This window comes from Ranitomeya imitator, chromosome 4, assembly GCF_032444005.1.
Source record: "Ranitomeya imitator isolate aRanImi1 chromosome 4, aRanImi1.pri, whole genome shotgun sequence".
Classification (NCBI taxonomy): Eukaryota; Metazoa; Chordata; class Amphibia; order Anura; family Dendrobatidae; genus Ranitomeya; species Ranitomeya imitator.
The window spans coordinates 549,885,862-549,900,083 of NC_091285.1; positions in this window are offsets into that span (position 1 = coordinate 549,885,862).

Consider the following 14,222-nt stretch of genomic DNA (forward strand, 5'->3'; position numbering starts at 1 on the left):
CTGTGTGGTGGAGCGGTGTCCCATAATACTGTGTGGTCGAGCGGGGGGTCCCATAATACTGTGTGGAGGAGCGGGGGGCATAATACTGTATAGGGGAGCGGGGTCCCATGATACTATGTGGAGGAGTGGGCTCCCATGACACTGTATGGAGGAGCGGGGGGAGAAATACTGTGTGAAGGAGCGGGGGGCCAAAATACTGTATGGAGGAGTGGGGGGCATAATACTATGTGGAGGAGCGGGGGGCATAATACTGTGTGGAGGAGCAGCGTCCCATAATACTGTATGGAGGAGCAGGGGGGCATAATACTATGTGGAGGAGCGGGGGGCATAATACTGTGTGGAGGAACGGCGTCACATAATACTGTGTGGAGGAGCGGGGGGTCCCATAATACTGTGTGGAGGAGCGGGGGGTCCCATAATACTGTGTGGAGGAGCGGGGGGCCCATGATACTGTGTGGAGGAGCGGGAGGCCCATGATACTGTATGCACTGTATGGGGGAGCGGGGTCGCATAATACTGTATGGAGGAGCAGGGGGGCATAATACTATGTGGAGGAGCGAGGGCATAATACTGTGTGGAGGAGCGGCGTCCCATAATACTGTGTGGAGGAGCGGGGGGGGGGGGTCCCATAATACTGTGTGGAGGAGCGGGGGGGGGGCATAATGCTGTATGGAGGAGCTGGGGTGCATAATTCTGTATGGAGGAGTGGGGTCCCATAATACTGTATGAAGGAGCAGGCAGGGGCATAATACTGTGTGGAGGAACTGGGTCTCATAATACTGTATGGTGAAGTGGGGATGCATAATACTGTATGGAGGAGCGGGGTCCCATAATACTGTGTGGAGGAGCTGGGGGGCCTAATACTGTGTGGAGGAGCACGGTGCCCACAATACTGTATGTAGGAGAAGGGGGCCCATGATGTGCTGTATGGAGGAGCATACTTTATACTTTATGGAGGACTATGTGGCTGACCATAATACTGTATGGAGGACTATGAGGTGCCCATAATACTGTATGGAGGAGCATTATATGGGGCCAATAATACTGTATGGAGTAGCATTATATGGGGCCAATAATACTGTATCGAGGAGCATTGTATGAGGCCAATAATACTGTATGGCGGACTATGTGGTTGGCCATAATACTGTATGGAGGAGTATGAGGTGCCCATAATACTGTATGGAGGAGCATTATATGGGGCCAATAATACTGTATGGAGGAGCATTATATGGGGCCAATAATACTGTATGGAGGACTATGTGGTTGCCCATAATACTGTATGGAGGAGCATTATATGGGGCCCATAATACTGTATAGCGGACTTTGTGGTTGCCCATAATACTGTATGGCGGAATATGCGGTTGCTGTACTGTATGGAGGAGCATTATATTGGGCCAATAATACTGTATGGAGGACTATGAGGTGCCCGTAATACAGTATGGAGCACTATGTGGTTGCCCATAATACTGTATGAAGGACTATGAGGTGCCCGTAGTAATGTATGGGGCACTATGTGGTTGCCCATAATACTGTATGGATGACTATGAGGTGCCCGTAGTAATGTATGGAGCACTATGTGTTGACCATAATACTGTATGGTGCACTGTGTGGTGCCTATATATTGTACTATATCTGTTTTTTTATCTATGCATCAGGAATCGTGGCATGTGTTAAAGAGGCCCACTGATACTCTTTCGCCCGAGGCCCATGAAAACCTGGAGCCGACCCGGGCGACAACGCACATCAAGATGAATGCCGGCTGCAGCTGTGACAGGGCGCTCTGCTCTGTGACAGGCCATGTGTTGAAGTCACATAGCAGTTTTGTTAAATGACTCCTGCAGCCTTTGATAGGCTGGCGGCCTTTTAATGTTACTGCTATGTGACATCGCCGCGCAGCCTGTCACAGGGCAGAGCGCCCTGTTACAGCTGCAGTCAGCAGCCATTGTAACGACCACGCCGAATATAAAGCCACAAGAGGATGCTGGGGAGCGCAAGAAGGTGAGAAGAATCCCCCCCCCTCTGTAGTTGGGCAAGGTAGTTGCCATAGTGACGGACCTAGGGGCCCAGGGAGGGTACATTAAATAAAGGGGCCCAGGATGAGGACATTATTACTGGAAGGGGCACAGGATAGGGACCTTATTAAGGTGGACAATGGGGTCCAAGATGGAGACATTAAATAAGGGGGCCAAGGATCTGGCACCTTATTAAATAAAGGGGTGACATAATTACTGTATTGAGGTCAGGAGGAGGAACATACATTATTGGTTTATGGTGGCACGTGAAGACATAATTACTGTAGGGGCCAATCAAGAGACATTATTACGCTTACTGTCTTCCATGGGGAGAAGAAAAAGGGTGTCCTGCTACTGTTCAGGGTGGCACTATGTCTTTTTTTTCTTCATATGACATAGTATAGAAGTCAAGGAAAATAGTGGGGAATTTGCTCTGGAAGCGATCAGCTATAGCTAACTCTGTTATTTTCTGCAGAGCCGAGTCTTTGCAGGAAGAAGTAATGGCGGTCTGCACTGGATGAAGGAAAAAGACTTCAACTACAGATGTCACCGGTGAGTCAGTATGTTGCTTGTACACTTACACTATATACTGTATGCTGTGTACAGAGCTCCTTTGTATAATGTCACTGGTGATCACTGTATTATGTGTACACTGACACTATATACTGTATACAGCTCTTGTGTATAATGTCACTCGTGATCCCTGTATTACCTGTACACTGACACTATATACAGAGCTCCTGTGTATAATGTCACCGGTGATCCCTGTATTACCTGTACACTATACACCATGTACAGAGCTCCTGTGTATAATGTCACCGGTGATCACTGTATCACCTGTACACTGACACTATATACAGATCTCCTGTGTATAGTGTCACCTGTGATCACTGTATTACCTGTACACTGACACTATATACAGAGCTCCTGTGTATAATGTCACTGGTGATCCCTGTATTACCTGTACACTATACACCATATACAGAGCTCCTGTGTATAATGTCACCGGTGATCACTGTATTACCTGTACACTGACACTATATACAGATCTCCTGTGTATGGTGTCACCTGTGATCACTGTATTACCTGTACACTAACACTATATACAGAGGTACTGTGTATATTGTCACTGGTGGTAATAACAGTGTTGTTAGTATTGTGGTTTGTATTCATAATCAGTATTGTAGTATTCGGGCACTATGTGTTGGTAATTTGTGGTCTGGTCACGGCGTGGCAGTATTTCTCCTTGTATGTGGTATAATTTGGTCCCTATATGCTGGTAATATTTATTTTTGTTTATTTTTACTCATTTATGCAGCGCTATTAACCCCTTCGTGACATGCGCCGTACTAGTACTGCGCCGCCGGCACTGCATTTGTGCCAGCAGCAGTACTAGTACGGCGCACCGATCACCGCGGTCTCGCAGTGAGCGCCGCGGTGATTGGGTGCGGGTGTCAGCTGTATATGACAGCTGACACCCCGCAGCAATGCCCACGATCGGCGGTAGCGCCGATCGCGGGCATTTAACCCCTCTGATGCTGCTGTCAGTAGTGACAGCGGCATAGAGGGGGATCGCGCAGGGACGGGGGCTCCCTGCGCTCTCCCACCGGAGAAACACGATGAGATCGCGTTGCTCCGGTTACCCGGAAGGAGTCCCCGGATCCAAGATGGCCACGGGACTCCTTCCAGGTCATGAAATGACCTGGCTAGCCGGCGCCTGCTGAGAGTTGCTGAGAGCAGGCGCCGGAAAGCCTCCTGAACTTGCCTGTCAGATCGTTGATCTGACAGAGTGCTATGCACTCTGTCAGATCAACGATCTGATCTAATACAGTGATGTCCCACCCTGGGACAATGGTAGAAAGTAAAAAAAAATAAATAGAATGTATAAAAAAAAAAATAAAAAAAATCCCCAAATAAAGAAAAAAAAACATTTCCCAGTAAATCCATTTATTTATATAAATTAAAAAAAACAATAAAAGTACACATATTTGGTATCGCCGCGTCCATAACAACCCGCTCTATAAAACTATCCCACTAGTTAACCCCTTCAGTGAACACCGCAAAAAAATAAATAAAAAACAAGGCAAAAAACATTGCTTTATTATCATACAGGCGAACAAAAAGTGGAATCACACGCGATCAAAACGACGGATATAAATAACCATGGTACCGCTGAAAACGACATCTTATCCCGCAAAAAAAAAGCCACCATACAGCATCATCAGCAGAAAAATAAAAAAGTTATAGCTCTCAGAATAAAGCGATGCAAAAACAATTTTTTTTTTATATAAAATAGTTTTTATTGTGTAAAAGCGCCAAAACATAAAAAAATGATATAAATGAGGTATCGCTGTAATCGTACTGACCTGAAAAATAAAGCTGCTTTATCAATTTTACCACACGTGGAAAGGTTTAAACGCCCCCCCTAAAAGAATTTCAGGAATTGCTGGTTTTTGTTCATTCCGCCTCACAAAAATCGGAATAAAAAGCGATCAAAAAATGTCATCTGCCCGAAAATGGTAACAATAAAAACGTCAACTCGTCCCGCAAAAAACAAGATCTCACATAACTCTGTGGGCCAAAATATGGATAAATTATATCTCTCAAAATGTGGTGATGCAAAAACTATTTTTTGCAATAAAAAGCATCTTTTAGTGTGTGACAGCTGCCAACCCTAAAAATCCGCCAAAAAACCGCTATAAAAGTAAATCAAACCCCCCTTCATCACCCCCTTCGTTAGGGAAAAACAATAAAATGTAAAAAAATGTATTTATTTCCATTTTCCCATTAGGGTTAGGGCTAGGGTTAGGACTAGGGTTAGGGCTAGGGTTAGGGTTGGGGTTGGGGTTGGGGCTAGGGTTAGTGTTGGGGTTAGGGTTACCATTGGGATTAGGGTTAGGGGTGTGTTTGGATTAGGGTTTCAGTTATAATTGGGGGGTTTCCACTGTTTCGGCACATCAGGGGCTCTCCAAACGCGACATGGCGTCCGATCTCAATTCCAGCCAATTCTGCTTTGAAAAACTAAAACACTGCTCCTTCCCTTCCGAGTTCTCCTGTGGGCCCAAACAGTGGTTCCCCCCAACATATGGGGTATCAGCGTTCTCAGGACAAGTTGGACAACAACTTTTGGGGTCCAATTTGTCCTGTTACCCTTGGGAAAAAAAAAACCTGGTGGCTAAAATATCATTTTCGTGGGAAAAAAAATATTTTTTATTTTCACGGCTCTGCGTTATAAACTGTAGTGAAACACTTGTTGGTTCAAAGTTCTCACAACACATCTAGATAAGTTCCTTGGGGGGTCTAGTTTCCAATATGGGGTCACTTGTGGGGGGGTTTCTACTGTTTAGGTACATCAGGGGCTCTGCAAATGCAACATGATGCCTGCAGACCAATCCATCTAAGTCTGCATTTCAAACGGCGCTCCTTCCCTTCCGAGCTCTGCCATGCACTCAAACGGTGGTTCCCCCCCACATATGGGGTATCAGCGTTCTCAGGACAAGTTTGACAACAACTTTTGGGGTCTAATTTGTCCTGTTACTATTGGGAAAATAAAAACGTTGGTTCTAAAATATCATTTTCGTGGAAAAAAAATATTTTTTATTTTCACGGCTCTGCGTTATAAACTGTAGTGAAACACTTGTTGGTTCAAAGCTCTCACAATACATCTAGATAAGTTCCTTGGGGGGTCTAGTTTCCAATATGGGGTCACTTGTGGGGGGTTTCTACTGTTTAGGTACATCAGGGGCTCTGCAAATGCAACATGACACCTGCAGACCAATCCATCTAAGTCTGCATATCAAACGGCGCTCCTTCCCTTCCGAGCTCTGCCATGCACTCAAACGGTGGTTCCCCCCAACATATGGGGTATCAGCGTACTCAGGACAAATTGGACAATACCTTTTGTGGTCCAATTTCTCCTGTTACCCTTGGCAAAAAAAAAAATTGAGGGCTAAAACATCATTTTGTGGAAAGAAAAAATGATTTTTAAATTTTCACACCGCTACATTCTAAACTTTAGTGAAACAATTGGGGGTTAAAAGTGCTCACCACAAATCTATATAAGTTCCTTAGGGGGTCTTCTTTCCAAAATGGGGTCACTTGTGTGGGGTTTCCACTGTTAAGGCACGTCAGGGGCTCTCCAAATGCGACATGGGTTCCGATCTCAATTCCAGCCAATTTTGCATTGAAAAGTCAAATGGCGCTCCTTCCCTTTCGAGCTCTGCCATGCGCTCAAACAGTGGTTTATCCCCATATATGAAGTATCAGCGTACTCAGGACAAATTGCACAACAACTTTTGGGGTCCAATTTATCCTGTTACCCTTGGGAAAAAAATTGGGGGCAAAAAGATCATTTTTTGTGGAAATTAATATGAATTTTTTTTTTACGGCTCTACACTATAAACTTCTGTGAAGCACTTGGAGGTTCAAAGTGCTCACCACACATCTAGATTAGTTCCTTAGAGGGTCTGCTTTCCAAAATGGTGTCACTTGTGGGGGTTTCCACTGTTTAGGCACGTCAGGGGCTCTCCAATTGTGACATGGGCTCCGATCTCAATTCCAGCAAATCTTGCATTGAAAAGTCAAATGGCAGTCCTTCCCTTCCGAGCTCTGCTATGTGCCCAAACAGTGGTTTACCCCCACATATGGGGTATCGGCGTACTCAGGACAAATTGTACAACGACTTTTGTGGTCCAATTTCTCCTGTTACCCTTGGTAAAATGAAACAAATTGGACCTGAAATAAAAATTTTGTGAAAAAAAAGTTAAATGTTCAAATTTTTTTTAAACATTCAAAAAATTCCTGTGAAGCACCTGAAGGGTTAATAAACGTTTTGAATGTGGTTTTGAGTACCTTGAGAGGTGCAGTTTTTAGAATGGTGTCACTTTTGGGCATTTTCTGTCATATAGACCCCTCAAAGTCACTTCAAGTGTGAAGTGGTCCGTAAAAAAATGGTTTTGCAAATTTTGTTGCAAAAATGAGAAATCGCTGGTCAACTTTTAACCCTTATAACTCCCTAGCAAAAAAAAATTATGTTTCCAAAATTGTGCTGATGTAATGCAGACATGTGGGAAATGTTGTTTATTAACTATATTGTGTGATATAACTCTCTAGTTTAAGGGCATAAAAACTAAAATTTTGAAAATTGCTAAATTTTCATAATTTCCGACAAATTTTTGCTTTTTTCACAAATAAATGCAAGTCATATCGAAGAAGTTTTACCACTTTCATGAAGTACAGTATGTCACGAGAAAACAATGTCAGAATCACCAAGATTCGTTGAAGCGTTTCAGAGTTATGACCTCATAAAGTCACAGTGGTCAGAATTGTAAAAATTGGCCCTGTCACTTAGGTGAAAACAGGCTTTGGGGTGAAGGGGTTAATTTCACAGTGCATTACAGACATTATTACCACTGTCCCCGATGGGGCTCACAATCTAGATTCCCTAGCAGTATGTCTTTGTAAATGTGGGAGGAAACCAGAGTACCTCGAGGAAACCCACGCAAACACAGGGAGAACATATTATTATTATATCTGCAATTCCTTCCAGATGTTGTCCTTGGTGGGAATTGAACCCAGGACCCCAGCGCTGCAAGGCTGCAGTGCTAACCTCTGAACCGTGCTGCCCTAATATGTCACATTATTCGGTCACTATGTGGTGGTAATATGTGATCTGGTCATGGCGTGGTGGTATATGTCCCTTGTACAGGTCCTTCTCAAAAAATTAGCATATAGTGTTAAATTTCATTATTTACCATAATGTAATGACTACAATTAAACTTTCATATATTATAGATTCATTATCCACCAACTGAAATTTGTCACGTCTTTTATTGTTTTAATACTGATGATTTTGGCATACAACTCCTGATAACCCAAAAAACCTGTCTCAATAAATTAGCATATCAAGAAAAGGTTCTCTAAACGACCTATTACCCTAATCTTCTGAATCAACTAATTAACTCTAAACACATGCAAAAGATACCTGAGGCTTTTGTAAACTCCCTGCCTGGTTCATTACTCAAAACCCCCATCATGGGTAAGACTAGCGACCTGACAGATGTCAAGAAGGCCATCATTGACACCCTCAAGCAAGAGGGTAAGACCCAGAAAGAAATTTCTCAACAAATAGGCTGTTCCCAGAGTGCTGTATCAAGGCACCTCAATGGTAAGTCTGTTGGAAGGAAACAATGTGGCAGAAAACGCTGTACAACGAGAAGAGGAGACCGGACCCTGAGGAAGATTGTGGAGAAGGACCGATTCCAGACCTTGGGGAACCTGAGGAAGCAGTGGACTGAGTCTGGTGTGGAAACATCCAGAGCCACCGTGCACAGGCGTGTGCAGGAAATGGGCTACAGGTGCCGCATTCCCCAGGTAAAGCCACTTTTGAACCATAAACAGCGGCAGAGGCGCCTGACCTGGGCTACAGAGAAGCAGCACTGGACTGTTGCTAAGTGGTCCCAAGTACTTTTTTCTGATGAAAGCAAATTTTGCATGTCATTCGGAAATCAAGGTGCCAGAGTCTGGAGGAAGACTGGGGAGAAGGAAATGCCAAAATGCCTGAAGTCCAGTGTCAAGTACCCACAGTCAGTGATGGTGTGGGGTGCCATGTCAGCTGCTGGTGTTGGTCCACTGTGTTTCATCAAGGGCAGGGTCAATGCAGCTAGCTATCAGGAGATTTTGGAGCACTTCATGCTTCCATCGGCTGAAATGCTTTATGGAGATGAAGATTTCATTTTTCAGCACGACCTGGCACCTGCTCACAGTGCCAAAACCACTGGTAAATGGTTTACTGACCATGGTATTACTATGCTCAATTGGCCTGCCAACTCTCCTGACCTGAACCCCATAGAGAATCTGTGGGATATTGTGAAGAGAAAGTTGAGAGACGCAAGACCCAACACTCTGGATGAGCTTAAGGCCGCTATTGAAGCATCCTGGGCCTCCATAACATCTCAGCAGTGTCACAGGCTGATTGCCTCCATGCCACGCCGCATTGAAGCAGTCATTTCTGCCAAAGGATTCCCGACCAAGTATTGAGTGCATAACTGAACATTATTATTTGATGGTTTTTTTGTTTGTTATTAAAAAACACTTTTATTTGATTGGATGGGTGAAATATGCTAATTTATTGAGACAGGTTTTTTGGGTTATCAGGAGTTGTATGCCAAAATCATCAGTATTAAAACAATAAAAGACGTGACAAATTTCAGTTGGTGGATAATGAATCTATAATATATGAAAGTTTAATTGTAATCATTACATTATGGTAAATAATGAAATTTAACACTATATGCTAATTTTTTGAGAAGGACCTGTATATAGTATTATTCAGTCACTATGTGGTCTGGTCATGGTGTGGTGGTATTTTTTCCTGTATGTGGTAATATTGGTCTTTGTATAGTGGATTGTGCTGTGTATGGTGGTCATTTGTTCTCTCTGATATTAATTAGGAGAAGTTTCTTTATTTCCATTAGAGTTTTAATGCTTTGTACACAGCAGCAGAGATGCACTCACAGGGGGTTTCCTGTGAAAAAAAGTAATCATCTCTCCACAGGATAAGGCTATGTTCACATTAGCGTTGCGCCGCCGTGCGTCGGCGACGCAACGCGCGACGCACGCTAAAACGCGCGCAAACGCGCGCAAAAACGCGCGCGTTTTGCGACGCGTGCGTCGTTTTCCGACGAAAATCGGACGCACAGAAAATGCTACATGTAGCGTTTTCTTGCGTCCGACGCTAGCGTCGGAAACGACGCACGTGGCGAAAAACGCCACCAAAACGACGCACGCGTCCCCTATGTTAAACATAGGGGCGCGTCGCCGCTGCGTCGCCGGCGCAACAGCGACGCACATTGGCGGAACGCCAATGTGAACGTAGCCTAAGTGATAACGTGTTGATTGGTCGTGGGAGGGGGGGATGGGGGGGGTTTGACTGCTTGGACCCATTCAGCAAAATGTGGAACTTTTTATCCCCATTAGATTGGAGTGGCATGTCCGACTAGATCACTGATCCATTCATTCCCTCAGTGACTGCACTTGTTTTTTTTCTGGAAGCCCCAAAGAGAATGAAGGAGCTGCGGTCACACATCCCACCTGCCGCTGCATTTTAAAATAGTGATAAAAGTGTCCTGTCAGGGATAAAACTTCCCCATTCTTCCGATCGGTGCAGTTTCTAATGCTAATGGTCAGACCTAAGCGATCACCTATTCTGTGGAGCCCATGGATCAGTGATATTTTGTTTTAACCAAAGAACCCTATTAATGTAAACTACCTTAATTATACATCCCAGTTATTGGGGTTATTACAGTTGATGCTCCGCTATAATGACAGATATTTGCATATAGCTGTAGCGTGGGCCCCTAGAGTCCATTCCCCTGGTGGGCCCCAGACACCCCAGTCTGACCCTGCTTCTACTCAATACTGAGCAGGGCCGCCATCAGGGCATTACAGCCGTGACTGGCGTATGGGGCCCGGTGAGCAGAGGGGGCCCGCATCGGGCCCCGTCTTATCTGCTCACAGGGCCCCTACCGGCAGCCGCAGGCTGAACCGGTCCCTTAGCGGCGGCCGGCACTGCAGCTGTTTAACGCTATTGACGTGCGGGCCCGCGCCCGCACGCAGGGCCGCCATCAGGGCATGACGGCCGTGACTGGCGTATGGGGCCCGGTGGGCAGAGGGGGCCCGCATCGGGCCCCGTCTCATCTGCTCACCGGGCCCCTACCGGCAGCCGCAGGCTAACCGGGCCCTTAGCGCCGACGCTGCAGCTGTTTAAAGCTATTGACGTGCGGGCCCGCGGGCCCGCACGTCAATAGTTAACAGCCGCCAGCCAATCTGAGGCTGGCAGCTGACGTCAGCCGCAGTGTGCGTGCATGTCGCCGGCGTCTAACATCATTGTCAGTCGCCGGCGAGTGCACGCTGCAGCTGCATGGAGACAGAGATCTTCGCCCGCCGCAGGAGCGCAGCCAGGTAAGAAGAACTTCTATTTTTTTTTTTTTCTTGAGAGCGGCGATCCGGGGGGCCCAGGGAAGAACGCTGGACACAGGGGCAAAACGCTGGACAGAGATGGGGCAGAGTGCTGGACAGAGATGGGGCAGAGTGCTGGACAGAGATGGGGCAGAGTGCTGGACAGAGATGGGGCAGAGTGCTGGACACAGATGGGGCAGAGTGTTGGACACAGATGGGGCAGAGTGCTGGACAGAGATGGGGCAGAGTGCTGGACAGAGATGGGGCAGAGTGCTTGACAGAGATGGGGCAGAGTGCTGGACACAGATTGGGGCAGGATTGGAAACAGATGGGGCAGAGTGCTGGACACAGATGGGGCAGGATTGGACACAGATGGGGCAGAGTGCTTGACACAGATTGGGGCAGGATTGGAAACAGATGGGGCAGAGTGCTGGACACAGATGGGGCAGGATTGGACACAGATGGGGCAGGATTGGACACAGATGGGGCAGAGTGCTTGACACAGATTGGGGCAGGATTGGAAACAGATGGGGCAGAGTGCTGGACACAGATGGGGCAGGATTGGACACAGATGGGGCAGAGTGCTGGACACAGATGAGGCAGGATTGGAAACAGATGGGGCAGAGTGCTGGACACAGATGGGGCAGAGTGCTGGACACAGATTGGGGCAGGATTGGAAACAGATGGGGCAGAGTGCTGGACACAGATGGGGCAGAGTGCTGGACACAGATGGGGCAGGATTGGAAACAGATGGGGCAGAGTGCTGGACACAGATGGGGCAGGATTCGACACAGATGGGGCAGAGTGCTGGACACAGATGAGGCAGGATTGGAAACAGATGGGGCAGAGTGCTGGACACAGATGGGGCAGGATTGGACACAGATGGGGCAGAGTGCTGGACACAGATGAGGCAGGATTGGAAACAGATGGGGCAGAGTGCTGGACACAGATGGGGCAGGATTGGACACAGATGGGACAGAGTGCTTGACACAGATTGGGGCAGGATTGGAAACAGATGGGGCAGAGTGCTGGACACAGATGAGGCAGGATTGGAAACAGATGGGGCAGAGTGCTGGACACAGATGGGGCAGAGTGCTGGACACAGATTGGGGCAGGATTGGAAACAGATGGGGCAGAGTGCTGGACACAGATGGGGCAGAGTGCTGGACACAGATGGGGCAGGATTGGAAACAGATGGGGCAGAGTGCTGGACACAGATGGGGCAGAGTGCTTGACACAGATTGGGGCAGGATTGGAAACAGATGGGGCAGAGTGCTGGACACAGATGGGGCAGGATTCGACACAGATGGGGCAGAGTGCTGGACACAGATGAGGCAGGATTGGAAACAGATGGGGCAGAGTGCTGGACACAGATGGGGCAGGATTGGACACAGATGGGGCAGAGTGCTGGACACAGATGAGGCAGGATTGGAAACAGATGGGGCAGAGTGCTGGACACAGATGGGGCAGGATTGGACACAGATGGGACAGAGTGCTTGACACAGATTGGGGCAGGATTGGAAACAGATGGGGCAGAGTGCTGGACACAGATGGAGCAGGATAGGAAGCAGATGGGGCAGAGTGCTGTACACAGATGGGGCAGAGTGCTGGACACAGATGAGGCAGGATTAGAAACAGATGGGGCAGAGTGCTGGACACAGATGAGGCAGGATTGGACACAGATGGGGCAGAGTGCTGGACACAGATGAGGCAGGATTGGAAACAGATGGGGCAGAGTGCTGGACACAGATGGGGCAGGATTGGACACAGATGGGGCAGAGTGCTGGACACAGATGAGGCAGGATTGGAAACAGATGGGGCAGAGTGCTGGACACAGATGGGGCAGGATTGGACACAGATGGGGCAGAGTGCTTGACACAGATTGGGGCAGGATTGGAAACAGATGGGGCAGAGTGCTGGACACAGATGGGGCAGAGTGCTGGACACAGATGGGGCAGAGTGCTGGACACAGATGAGGCAGGATTGGAAACAGATGGGGCAGAATGCTGGACACAGATGGGGCAGGATTGGAAACAAATGGGGCAGAGTGCTGGACACAGATGAGGCAGGATTGGACACAGATGGGGCAGAGTGCTGGACACAGATGAGGCAGGATTGGAAACAGATGGGGCAGAGTGCTGGACACAGATGGGGCAGGATTGGACACAGATGGGGCAGAGTGCTGGACACAGATGAGGCAGGATTGGAAACAGATGGGGCAGAGTGCTGGACACAGATGGGGCAGGATTGGACACAGATGGGGCAGAGTGCTTGACACAGATTGGGGCAGGATTGGAAACAGATGGGGCAGAGTGCTGGACACAGATGGGGCAGAGTGCTGGACACAGATGGGGCAGAGTGCTGGACACAGATGAGGCAGGATTGGAAACAGATGGGGCAGAATGCTGGACACAGATGGGGCAGGATTGGAAACAAATGGGGCAGAGTGCTGGACACAGATGGGGCAGGATTGGAAACAGATGGGGCAGAGTGCTGGACACAGATGGGGCAGGATTGGACACAGATGGGGCAGAGTGCTGGACACAGATGGGGCAGGATTGGACACAGATGGGGCAGAGTGCTTGACACGGATTGGGGCAGGATTGGAAACAGATGGGGCAGAGTGCTGGACACAGATGGGGCAGGATTGGACACAGATGGGGCAGAGTGCTGGACACAGATGGGGCAGAGTGCTGGACACAGATGAGGCAGGATTGGAAACAGATGGGACAGAGCGCTTGACACAGATTGGGGCAGGATTGGAAACAGATGGGGCAGAGTGCTGGACACAGATGGGGCAGGATAGGAAGCAGATGGGGCAGAGTGCTGTACACAGATGGGGCAGAGTGCTGGACACAGATGAGGCAGGATTAGAAACAGATGGGGCAGAATGCTGGACACAGATGGGGCAGGATTGGAAACAGATGGGGCAGAGTGCTGGACACAGATGGGGCAGGATTGGACACAGATGGGGCAGAGTGCTGGACACAGATGAGGCAGGATTGGACACAGATGGGGCAGAGTGCTGGACACAGATGAGGCAGGATTGGAAACAGATGGGGCAGAGTGCTGGACACAGATGGGGCAGGATTGGACACAGATGGGGCAGAGTGCTTGACACAGATTGGGGCAGGATTGGAAACAGATGGGGCAGAGTGCTGGACACAGATGGGGCAGAGTGCTGGACACAGATGGGGCAGAGTGCTGGACACAGATGAGGCAGGATTGGAAACAGATGGGGCAGAATGCTGG